This window comes from Gopherus flavomarginatus, chromosome 1 (assembly GCF_025201925.1).
Source record: "Gopherus flavomarginatus isolate rGopFla2 chromosome 1, rGopFla2.mat.asm, whole genome shotgun sequence".
In the NCBI taxonomy this organism is placed as follows: Eukaryota; Metazoa; Chordata; order Testudines; family Testudinidae; genus Gopherus; species Gopherus flavomarginatus.
The window spans coordinates 87,265,237-87,277,984 of record NC_066617.1 but is presented as its reverse complement, the minus strand read 5'-3'; the positions used below and the strand labels follow the sequence as shown (position 1 = coordinate 87,277,984).

Below are 12,748 nucleotides of genomic sequence, written 5' to 3'. Positions count from 1 at the left end.
CAGGCCAGAGGGAGCAATGTCTGAACCAATGATAGAATCTTGCCCATTTCTGTAAGTCATTCTGCTGTTCAGTAGCACTTGCTGTACATCCGCAGAGTAGAAAGCTTCTAACTCAGAGACCCATGAAGGAACCATGCCCTGAGGCGCTGAACAGCTAGGTTGGGATGAAGCACATGACCTACATCCTGAGATAGGAGATGAGGAATGGCTGGATGCTTGAACAGTGGGTGAACAGATGCATGAAGCAGATATGAGTCTTGGCCAGGTTGGCACTGTCAGGATAACTCTGGTTCCATTCTGTCTGAGCTTGTGCTTAACCCATAGAATTAATGGTATGGGGTAAACGCATAAAACAAACCCTTCCTCCAAGGGAGAAGGAAGGTGTTTCCCGAAGAGTGGTGACTCAGGCCCTCTCTTGCGCAGAAAATACGTCACTTCTTGTTTTCTGGGATGGCGAAAAGATTGCCCTGTGTCAGCTCCCATCTTTGGAATACGCTGCGGAGAATCTGAGTGTCCCACTCTCATTCACAGTCCTGTGAGAAGCGTCTGCTGAGGGCATCGACTGCAGTGTTCTGAATGCCTGGGAGGTAGACAGTTGAAATATGGGTCTAATAGGCTATACACCAGTTCCAGAGCTTCATGGCTTTGGCACACAAGGAGTGGGACCTTGTTCCCCCCCCGTTTGCTGATGTAGAACATGCAGGGCATGTTGTCCATCATAACCCTGATTGCTTTGCCTTTGGGTAGAAAATTACGGCAAGCATTCCTGACAACCACGAGTTCCAACAGACTGATGTGTAGACTGGTTTCTTGGGTGTTCTTCAAATCAGGAGGGCATCAAGGTGGGCTCCCGATCCTGACAGGGGTCGTTAAAGTCACTGACGGAATCAAGAGACAGAAAGGGATGCCCATACAAACATTGATTTGTTCCTTCCACCAATTTAGGGAGTTGTTTTTACCTGCCCGTCCAAGGTCCAGCTGTCTGTCCAGGATGTCCTTGAGCGGGGAATAGGTTGATCTGAATCCATCTTGGCACAGCATTGCTTGATCGGTCCTTGTATGGGTATCAATGTGGATTTCTGTACATTCAGCTGCAGGCTCAACTCCTGGAACAGAGCAAGGGGCCTGTGGGTGGATGATAACACTACTTTGTAGGAGCAACCCTGGAGTCGTCAAGGTACGGAAAGACTAAGATTGCTTCCTGCTGAAGGTAAGCCACCGCTACTGCCAAAAGCTTTGAGAATACCCTGGGGGCTGATGATAGGTCAAAAGAGAAGTACTTGGTATTGAAAATGAGCCTGGCCCATAGATGTTACCGGTGTGATGGTTGTATTGATACATGAAAATAGGCATCTTGTAGGTCAAGGGCCAAAAACCAATCCCCTTCCTCCAGTAAGGGAATTATAGTTGCCAAAGTCACCACCCTGAACTTTTGAGGCTTCACATACTTGTTGAAGAGTCTCAGATCCAAGATCAGCCTCCTCCCTCTGTCTCCACCAGGAAATACTTTGAATAGAGCCCCTTGCCCCTGTGGAAAGAAGGGACCAGGGATCAGTTCTATTGCTCCGAACCAGAGGAGAGAGTCCAGCTGTTGTCTCAACAAAAGCTCAAGAGAGGGGTCCCTGAAGAGGGACAAGGAAGAGAGTGCAGGAGGTGGGGGATAATGTAAAATGGATGGTATAGCCCAATGTTATGACCTCCATGACCCATTTGTCCATGTTGATCTAAGTCCAAGCTTCTCGAAACAAGAAAAGTGGTCCCCAAAGTCGGGGAGGTAGGCCAATGGGCTCAACTGTAACTCCAGAGATATAGGAGGATTCAAATCCTCAAGCAAACTATCCACACTGCTGCTTGGATGAGACTTGGGTGGCCAAGGAGAGTGGTTGAGTGGCTCTTTCTCTCTCTGAAATCTCTCTCTCTTTCTGGTGGTTCAGAAGACCCATGGAGTCCAGAAAACTGAGTAGGACATGATCTCTGGGCAGTCTCTGACCTACTAAACCTCTTATTATTTGCAGATGTACATATATGCAGGGATTGTAAAGTAGCCCTCAAGTCCTTCAGTGTGTGCAGGAACTCATTTGCGGTTTCCAAGAAGAGTTTATGACCATCAAAGGGGAGGTCCACAACAGTGTTCCATACTCTCAGAAATTCTGAGAGCTGGAGCCATGGCGCTCTGCACATAACCCCATCATGGAGATGGATCTGACAGCAGTGTCGGCGGCATCTAAGGATGCTTGAAGAGCAGTTCCAGCCAACACCTGGCCCTCAGAGATGATTGCCTGGAATTGCTCCCTGTGTTCTTGTGGTAACTGTTCAATAAAAATCATAAGTCTCTTATAATTGGTGAAGTTGTATTTAGCTATGATCACCTGCTAATTTACAATCTGAAATTACATGGTTGCTGATTAATAATAACTTAGTGCTTTTTGTACTGCGATTTTAATCTTGTTCATAAGCCAGCTGGCTGTTTGCATGAACTACTTTTGTTCACAGTCTGAAATTCCAGCAAGTGAGTCAGATAACAGCTGGTGATCCGCTTAGAAATTCTTTTAGCTTGGAATTGTCAAAGAAACCCCAGAGGAGTTAGGTCCCCAATTCCCATTAGCTTTCATTCAGAGTTGGAACCTGGCTCACTTTAAGGCTTAACACAATCAGGTATTATTGATTCATGGCTATACGGACATGATCCTTTGAGGTGCTAAGCACTTGCATTTCATACTGACTTCAACAGAAGGATCGAGCCCTATGACAGCATGGTGATGTAGCTAGAATAGTCCAAGTATTTGAGACACTCTACATTATGCTGCTGGAATAAACGGAGAAACCCACGAAATTTAGTAGTAGTAATTGTCCACATTTGTTAATTCATAAGCACAACATTCAGTTGGAATCTGTAAAGCCTCATGCATGCTTAATGGTGATGAAGAAATAATAATTTGCATTTCTGTAGCACCTTCCATCAAAGGACCTCAAAGTACTTTACACACATTGCAAAACCCTGTGAGGCAGTTAAGTGTTATCTTCATTTTACAAGTAGCATACCGGGGCGCAGAATTTATGCAACTCAAATTCCAGTGAAATGAGACCTATTTACCCACAGGGACTTCTATGCCTTCCAGATCAGGCAAGACTCAGTCTGATTCATATATGCTAAGGCCAGAAGGGACCACTATGATCATTAGTCTGACCTCCTGTGTAACACAGGACATAGAACTTCCCCAAAATAATTCCTAGAGCAGATCCGTTAGAAAAAACATTCAATTTGGATTTAAAACTTGTCAGTGATGGAGAAGCCAATTTACCTTTGGTAAATTGTTCTACATTAATTACCCTCACTATTAAAAACTGTGTGCCTTATTTCCCATCTGAATTTGTCTAGCTTCAGCTTCCAGCCATTGGCCCATGTTATACCTTTCCCTGTTATACTGATGAGCCCATTATTAAATATTTGTTCTCTCAGATCTTACAAAGATGCAGTTAATGAAGAGATTATTTCCCTCTCCCATTCATAAACATAGCTCATCAGAAAGGCACTAATGCTTCCTTGACCAGTGTAGGCAGTGCCTAGAACAGCATGATAGCAGATAAGACTTTGGTACCAGGAAAATGCAGGGGGACAACCTGTATGTAATTGTTCTGAAATATCGACTAATGCAAACATCTCACAACAATGGATGAATAGGGATAGACAGGATACTGTAGCACCTACTTCATAATACAAATGAATGCAAGTGGAACAGATTGTTAGGGAATGAAAAATCAATACAGCTGGTTTACTCACTGAAAAGGGAGTAATAGAAAAAGGGAGTGTGTATATGGATTACAGTTATGGGTGCCTGCTGCCAGTTTGTTTTCTTCAGGCTATAGGAAGGTGGCAGTTGTAGGTAGTAGGAAGGTGGGGTCAAATTCTGCTGTATTCAGTTTCAGCCGGGTTGCATGAGTGTAAACGATGACAGACTCTGGCTCACTGAATTCATTTACATAATTTTATTTGGGCAAGGGAAATGAAATAGTGGCTTTAACAGGCATCTCTGCCTCTCTGTTGCTAAGGCCACTTATCAAAGAAAGCAAACAGTCTTTTATTTAATTTAAACATTCTGAAGGTGTCATAACTGTCCTACTCAGATCTGAACCTTAGAGTTCAGAACATGAGAAGCTAGCATGAAACCTCCAAACTTAATTACCAGCTTGGATCTGATATTGCTGCCACCAGCCAGAATTCCAGTGTCTGACTCACTCTCGTCTCCCCAAAACCTTCCCTGGGGAACCCCCAGATGCCCTGAGTCTCACCACAAAGGGAAATAACCCACTTCCCTTCTCCCTCTTCCCCTCCAGGTGTTCCCTACCTGGGTTCCTGGAGAGATATACAGATTCAAGCTCCGTGAATCTGAACAAAGGGATTCCACCCTCTTTACCTCCTCCCAGATTTCCCTGCCCTGGGTACTCTAGGAGATTCCCTGCTTCAAGTCCTTGAAACACAAGTACCAAGAGATCAAATCTCTCTCCCCCCTCACCCAGAGGGTATGCAAAGTCAGGCTTAGTAAATCTAACACAAAGAGATTTTCCCCCTCCCTTCGTTTCTTAGCCTTAACCAGTGAAAAACACGCAAACAGGTCTTAAAAAGAAAGCTTTATATAAAAAGAAAGAAAAAGACATAAAATGGTCTCTGTATCAAGGTGACAATATACAGGGTCAATTGCTTAAAGGAAAAAATGAATAAACAGCATTATCCAAAAAGAATACAATTTAACACATTCCAGCAACTACACACATGTAAATACAAAAAAACAATATAAACCTATTGTCTTACTATCCTTGTACTTACAGCTTGGAAACAGAAGATTAGAAAGCCTGGAGATAGAAAGATCACTCTCAAAGCCGAGAGGGTCACCGAACCAAGACAAAGAACAAAGAACTCACACCCAAAACTTCCCTCCACCCAGATTTGAAAAAGTCTTGTTTCCTGATTGGTCCTCTGGTCAGGTGTTTGGTTCCCTTTGTTAACCCTTTACAGGTAAAAGAACATTAACCCTTAGCTATCTGTTTATGACAGAAGGGAAAAAATAAAGTGACATTTTCGGGACAAAGCCATTCAGAATAAGCAGGTTGTTTTAGTAAAAGGTGGTGTTGTAGCTATGAGGGCAGAACCTCAGAGCTGTCCCTTTTGATGGAGCAAGCAAAGTGCCACACTGAGACTACCACTGAGCTAGTGATCAAATAGACAGATACACCTCTACCCGGATATAACGCTGTCCTCAGGAGCCAAAAAATCTTACGGTGTTATAGGTGAAACTGCGTTATATCAAACTTGCTTTGATCAGCCGGCGTGCGCAGCCTGCCCCCCGGAGCACTGCTTTACTGCGTTATATCCGAATTTGTGTTGCATCAGGTCACGTTATATCAGTGGTTCTCAAACTATTTTACTGGTGACCCCTTTCACATAGCAAGCCTCTGAGTGCGACTCCCTCTTATAAAGTAAAAACACTTGTTTATATATTTAACATCATTATTAAATGCTGGTAGAAAAGCAGGGTTTGGGGTGGAGGTTGACAGCTCATGACCCCCTATGTAATAACCTTGCAACCCCCTGAGGGGTCCCAACCCCCAGTTTGAGAACTCCTACTTATACTGAAATAGAGGTGTATGTTTATGTTTCTGTTTTTACTGTGACTGAAAGGGACTGTGGAAGGATTCAGTTTCTCTCTTTCTCTGCTTTGTAGAAAAACAAACGTTAAGAGGCCTATTTTTCCTAGTTAATGTACAAGTACACAGTACAGCCATGACGTCCTTAATCCAGAGGTACCTGCCCGGTCTCTTACCAAATGCAGCTATATTTTTGCCAAAGAAAAGGATGATTTAATAAACTTCAGCAAAGTCTGCCAGTTTTTTTTAAGCCACTAGGGGCATCTGGTCCCCTTTTGTTACTTGTCTGAAGTCTATGAAAAGCAAACTTCAGTTCAGAGAGGGAAAATAAAAGAGTTTGGCGTTTTATCCTTGATGTGCAGATTTTACTTAGAAAAGAGCTCCAAAAACTTACTAATAAAAGGAGCGATTGAAAAAAATGTCTGCAAAAGACTAGCAACCAAACTGTCTTGTTCTAGCCCCAATTATTCTTCCTTAGCTCTATGGACTTCACTAACGCTGACTTTTAAGACAATTCTACATTCACTACTGGCACAACATACTTCAAATTACCCAAGGGCCTGGTATGAGAATATAAAAACAAATGAATACATTGACTAGTGCTGACTGAGTTATCAGTTTCTGCAAACCAAATGGGTATATTGGCAAAGATAGTAGGTACATAGCCAAGTCATGTGGAGCTCCTTGTGACACAAGTTCTCCTGCAGATGAGAGGGAGTGAACGATATCAAGGGGTGCACTTAGGGAAATCTAACAACCTTTGTTATGCAGGAAGTCAGACAAGACAATCACAATGGTCCTTTCTCACCCTGTAAGGTATGAATCTCTGCATTTGGACTCTCACCCTCATGCCCTCATTTTCCGTTTGTTTCTACCGGCGCCAATATTAAACAAGTTGATAATCAATTAAAATGACAAATCAAAGTCAGAAGGCAGACAGGTATAACTGAATCAGCTCCCACACCAACCTCAGTTATCATGTTTGTAAATGTTAACCTCATGAGAAAACTGAAGAACTTCCACTAAAAAAAAATATAGAACAGGACAATAATGTGTCAGACAAAAATTGTGAACAGGGCTACACTGAAAGACAAGTTTTCTTGCTCCAAAAGCAGAAGGTTACTACTGGGAAGAAAAGGGGAAAACATGCACTACAAATGCAAATTTGCAGTCAAACTGACCAGCAGCGTGATGTGAGAAAAAGAACCTAACACCCTTCCCTCAATCTGTAACTACTAAAAATTTGAGTTGAGCCAATTTCTACAAACAGTCACAAGTGGCAACAGGCCCAGCAAGTGCATGCACATCAACAGTTGAATTTTCTCACCACTGAGAAGCTTGCAAATCAGTCTGCTGTACTCTATATAAAGCAAACACCAGATAATGGAAGAAAGAACAAGATTTTGGCATTGGTCATGCACTGATTGGAGAAACTCCAGTAAGAAGAAAAAGGGTTCCAGGAACCCTTACTTATCCAGGCATAAGAAAGTGAAGAAAAGAGCAATTCACGAAAATACTCTGTATGCAAGAAACTATCAAAGTTGGTAAGCCAGAGAACTGGTTTTGGAAGCACTATGTCTTTACACTGGGTTACCCATACATTTATTTTTAAAGTGACTGTTGCAGAACCTGAAAGAAATGTATCTACTGCATACCCCTTATACAAGACTTGCTCTGATAAACACTCCCAATATAGGGGCAGTGCATTCCATGCAAATGAAGAAAGCAAATGCCGGCAGCAGTCTGGAATTTTATATTTAAAAGACAAACACTAGGCCCAATCCTGCAAGCTTTTATTAATTGAGTAATCCTTACTGAAAGTAGGGCTACTCGCTCAAGTAAAGATTACATTAGCATGAGTCTGCAGGATCTGATTTTGGTTTTCAAAAGTCAGTCAGCTGAAAACTAAATCACTCCTACAAATAAAAACTTCTATCATTTCTTGCACTGGGTGGCAACCAATTTTACTACCAATCTTCTACCACAAAACTTTTCTCCCATAGAGGTTGTTTGACAAAAAGGCTCCTCTTTGCACACATTATTATCCTCCACTTACAAAATATTACCCATTGGCTTTAGGAATAAATCACCTGACACTATCCATGACCTCCTAGGAAAGCACTTGAACTGTCAATTGGCACATTGACTAAAGGCAACTACTCATTCACTGCCCAAGACCATTATTTATTTCCTTCAGATATTGGGCCAGATCTTCAGATGGTGTAAACTGGTGTAACTCCATTGTCCTGGATGGAACTATGTCAATTGGGGATTTGATCTATTACTTCTTGCATTTCACACAAATTATTTCATTCCAGAAAAACTCATACCAAGAAGAGTTACATTATGCTCCAACATCTTAATTTTACAGAACTGCATCATCTTGGACCTGTGTCAGATTTGGATGTGATATGTATTTGATAGTGGCCTTAATACCCAGTGGTCCTAGAAGAAGTCCGGCAGTACTAGGTGACTAATCTGCTAATTGTCTGATATTTTGCTTTGATTGCTTTTTTGTCATACCACCTCGTATCTTCCGCAGCTGCTCTCCTTACTCTGAACTACAATGGATCTCAGTTAGAAAATAAAAAATATAATCTGAAGCTTGGTGGAAGTATGTCTAAGGTAATTGGACTACTGAGGTGTTCATTCCTGAAAAATCATCCTGAGTTTTGTTGTGTTGGTGATTCCTGTGACAGACGCATCGCTTTAGAAACAGGGAATATTCAAGGGCTATTATATTGAGCTGTGACCAATGCTATGGACACATAGAACAGTCAAAGCCTATTGTATGAACTATATAAATATTATATGTATCTTTATGGGCTAGCTTGTATTGTATTCCTGGCTCATTGGGTGAGCTAAACTATGTTTCCTGTAGGAACTAAAATCACTGCTGAGTACTTAATGCAAATCCCTAATGCAGGTAACAAGTGTATGGAAATAGCATATATTGGTTTGACTTGGTTCAAGAGGCTTGGAAGACAAAAATGTATAAAGCTCAGGTGAAGGGACAGGAGTTACTGTCACTCCATTCAAGAACTGACAACAAACTGTGACCCTGGCCTGGTCTACACTAGTGGTGGTGGTGGTGGTGGGGAATCGATCTAAGACACAGAACTTCAGCTAAGAGAATAGCATAGCTGAAATCGATGTATCTTAGATCAACTTAGAATCACTTAGTCTGCGTCCTCGCGGCGCGAGATCGACGGCCGCCGCTCCCCCATCGACTTTGCTTCCGTCTCTCACCGAGCTGGAGTTCAGCAGTCGACGGGAGAGCGATTGGGGGATTGATTTGTCACGTCTACACTACACGCGATAAATTGATCCCTGATAGATCGATCGCTGCCTAACGATCCAGCAGGTACTGTAGACGTACCACAAGAGAGCCAGGCCCTACAGAAAGGGTAAAAGTGTTTCAGCCCTCATAGGGGATCTATGTAGAAGATGGATGACTGCATGGCCAGCTCAGATGTGCCAAGATAATCACAATGAATTGCAGGAGTTGGCAGTCCAACCCCCCGGTCTGGAGAGAGGAGATCATGAGAGCCAGCCCTGAGAAAGGTGACAGAGGCCTGAGGTCAAACCAGAGCCAGCTCCATGGGTTTTGCAGCCCCAAGCAGCCAAAAAAGCCGCGATTGTGATCTGCGGCAGTTCAGCAGTAGGTCCTTCGCTCCGACCGGGAGTGAGGGACCTTGCACCGAATTACCGGACCTGCCGCCCCTCTCCAGAGTGGTCACCCCAAGCACCTGCTTGCTAAGTTGGTGCCTGGAGCCAGCCCTAGATCAAACTGCAGGTGCCCTCAAGGAGACCACAAAAGGGACAGAGGTGTCCTTACCTCAGAAACTGGGCAATTTCTTTTTGCAGTTGATTTCTGTCTGTGTCAGTATGGCACACTATTTTCTCTCTTGCATAGTAAGTCTATTCCTGCTTCCTATTCCCCCTTTGTTGTTTTGTTTTTTTAAATAGTCATTAACACTAAACCTGAATTTTAAAAAATTTCAGCTGGGTGAGGGAGGAGAAAAGGGATATTTTCCAACGATTTCCCTCCTGGCTGATGATGGTCAAATAATTTTTTTAAGTTCTGTAACCTTTTGTTTGGGGCGCAGAGGTCTGCCCAGTGCAACACTCAGGTGACAGGGTCACAAACAACAAACTGCACTAGTTACCTAATCACACTTGCCAGGGGAGTAGGTTTGCAGGAGAGTTGTACCACTGAAACCATACCCAGCTCCCGGCAGGTCTCCCAACTTCACAGATTCACAAATCCAGGTTTCTTTGGTGGAATTAATCAAACTATAATACATACGATATCCGGTGTTGCAGATGATCGGCAACAGAGATTTGCTCTCTAGCACAAAGACAAAGCCATCTGCATCTTGACTTTCAATTGAGTTGTGGGCACTCAGCAAAATGAGGAAAACTGTGTGCGTGGAGGGTGGGTGGGGGAGAAGACAGAGGAGACATAATAGGATCTGCTGAGTAAATAGCAGGAAAAGCAGAAAAAGAAAAAGGAGGAGGAGGGCAGGAAGTCACAAGCTATGGCATCGTTTTATGTGAAAAACAAAATCAGATGGAAACAAGTAGCTTATTATCCCTTCCATTAAATCTAAAATAAATAAAAAAGAGATAAGCAATTCAGGAATAGAGGAAAGAACATAAGAAAATATTACAGCATTTATTTTTATGTATTTTGCAAATTAGTTTTTATTATTTATTCATTCACCCACTCCTTCGTTCCCCTCCCCCCCCCCCCCCCCGCTTGTTTGTTTGCAACTGGAATCACTTTATACTTCGGATGGGTAGTGTTTGTTTTTTCAGTGATAAGATTATATCGGCAATTACTGTTTGTGGTTCTGTTCAAACAAACACGCTTGTAAGGTAGCATGTTATGTAACGCATTACAAATCTCTATTTCATAGGTCTTCCAAACTTTAGAAAAAAAACCTCTGAATTAATGACTCCAAGTTTTCAAATTCTAAGTAGCGCATTTCTCAGTTCCAGGATTCCTGGAAAACACTAAGAATAACTGAGAAGAAACCAGGAACCACAAGAGCACAACAAATAGCAGCTGTAACACAATTATAACAACCTACTTGATTTCATAACTCCAGGGAGTATTAGAAATTTCAACATACTTTTTGGGCATATATTCAGTTTTCAGGCTGGAGTCATCAATAAATACATGTTTCCATACTTTTGTTTTAGAATTGTCTTTTGCTGAGTATATAATGATTTTTCGGATGCTCAGGATTACATCTCCCACAATCAAAACACAGTCCAGGGATATAATAGGATTTACTACTACCAAGATTAATACTGAAAATCCATCAACAAAAAGGCATATATAATAAAGGTAATTATTTGATATAAATACCCAAAAGGATTATTGTAAATTATTTGCAATGCATGATAAAAAATAAGTTTTGGTTTTAATTTTAATTTAGATGTAAAAACATTGTGATGCTTTTATTTCACTAAAATCTGGTAAATAAAAAACATTTTCTTTCCCTCTTGTAACTAGACTTTTCTGAAGACTTGTACTAGAGCTAATTAGCTTTAAAACATGTTTTTGTGAAAGAAAAAAACTGACTTTCCAGAAACATTCTTAAGAATTTACAGTAGATTTGTATTATTAAATCAAGCAGGTAAGAATTTAATTTTCTTTCAGAAAGGTGCTTCATTTTTTTTTCCATGTGAACTGTTAAATCAGCAAGTGGCTTTTCTAATAAATAGCTAAGTTGATTAAATCCAGATAGCATCATCAACTGGTTTCAATTCCTTGATATAAGTCTCTCTATTAAACCACTAGCTTGATTACAGTATGTGTTTTTTTTGAGACAGAAACCACTGCATAGTTAAATGCAAATTTGTTTACTGAAACTTAGCATACCAATTTAGGACTAGTCATTCTGTCGTGTCTTTTACAGATGCATTTTACACTTCCTACAGATTGTTTAAAGGAAAATCTGTTTGTGAAAAGCAGCATGTACATTTGCAGGATGCAAACAGTAAGGTTATGTATATGCCATTTGACCATAATAGTCATGTTTACATTTGCCGTTACAATTAATTGCAGCAAGCCAAACTTATTCACTATCAAACAATGACAAGTATAAAAATACCTACATATTAAAAATGACAAAACAAGTGATTGAAAAACAACTAACGTTATGATAGGTGAAAATTCATCCACTCCAAAGCTATGCATTTCAGTGGTACCCACTGTCTCCAACTCTTGATTTAGTGAAAATTCAGACATAAAATTTCATATCTATTCTTAACACTCGCTGGAGTCTAACATTCAGATATCAGTCTCTAGAAGACACAAACACAAAGCTCTTTTCTGACACAAACACAATGGTCACGTGTGTAAAAACTTGTTCACAAGTTTTGCAGGGAACAGTTAACTTCAATGTACTGAGAAAGGCAAGAACACTGCTCTTAAGCTAATAAAACAGAGAAGTGCCATTGTACCAGCAATTTTAAAATGTATTTTAGCAGGTTGCTTAGAAAATGTACATGCTGGTGATTTATTTGTTCACTCTGTGAGAAGCAACTAGGGCTTTCCCCACTCTTTTGTTCAGGGAACCTTAAAGGACTTGAAAGAGCAACTTTGGAGGAGTTTAATCTTAGAAATCCAACTGTCACAATAACTTTAATTAAATAGATACTGATCCCTGGAATATTTGCATTTTTTTTACACACCTTTTTTTTAAGTCTGTGACTCAATCATGAACAATATCATTCTAAATTCAAGCTTCTTAATTGTGATTCATAGAAATCCATGTCATAGAAATCCATGTTTCTATCCCCAGAATGGATGGTTGGAACACTTGAAGAATCTGATCAGGAGTTTTGAAGCTTTCAAGGAGGCAATAGGTAGGCATGTGTGACCTACAGGTCAGCGTGCTTTGTTCCCCTCTGTACCTAACCCTCAGAGGAGGCAAGTGAATTACAGCCCCTAGCTTCAGAGCTGGGCTCTTCAGCTCAAGGTGTAGAGACTAATGCTTTCAGCTCTGGAGGTAATCCAAGATGGCAGACGTTGAACTCTCTTTTTTGGGGCTATACAGGTCTTGCCTAAGGCATCATTCCTGGGGGAAAA

General features: G+C 41.3%; 2 protein-coding genes and 1 long non-coding RNA gene across 6 annotated transcripts in view; 1 reads left to right on the top strand and 2 right to left on the bottom strand.

Moving 5' to 3' along the window:
* The window catches only part of SOCS2 (suppressor of cytokine signaling 2), a 144,546-nt gene that overhangs the window by 51,097 nt on the left and 80,701 nt on the right, over positions 1-12,748 (bottom strand). The gene's annotated exons all lie outside the window — the stretch shown is intronic.
* The window catches only part of CRADD (CASP2 and RIPK1 domain containing adaptor with death domain), a 100,953-nt gene that overhangs the window by 39,474 nt on the left and 48,731 nt on the right, over positions 1-12,748 (bottom strand). The window lies entirely within an intron of this gene.
* LOC127042724 (uncharacterized) overlaps positions 10,408-12,748 on the top strand; it is a 28,882-nt gene continuing 26,541 nt past the window's right edge. Inside the window, exon 1 of the long non-coding RNA XR_007772026.1 lies at positions 10,408-10,999. This is a non-coding gene — a long non-coding RNA (uncharacterized LOC127042724). The remainder of the gene's footprint in view (positions 11,000-12,748) is intronic.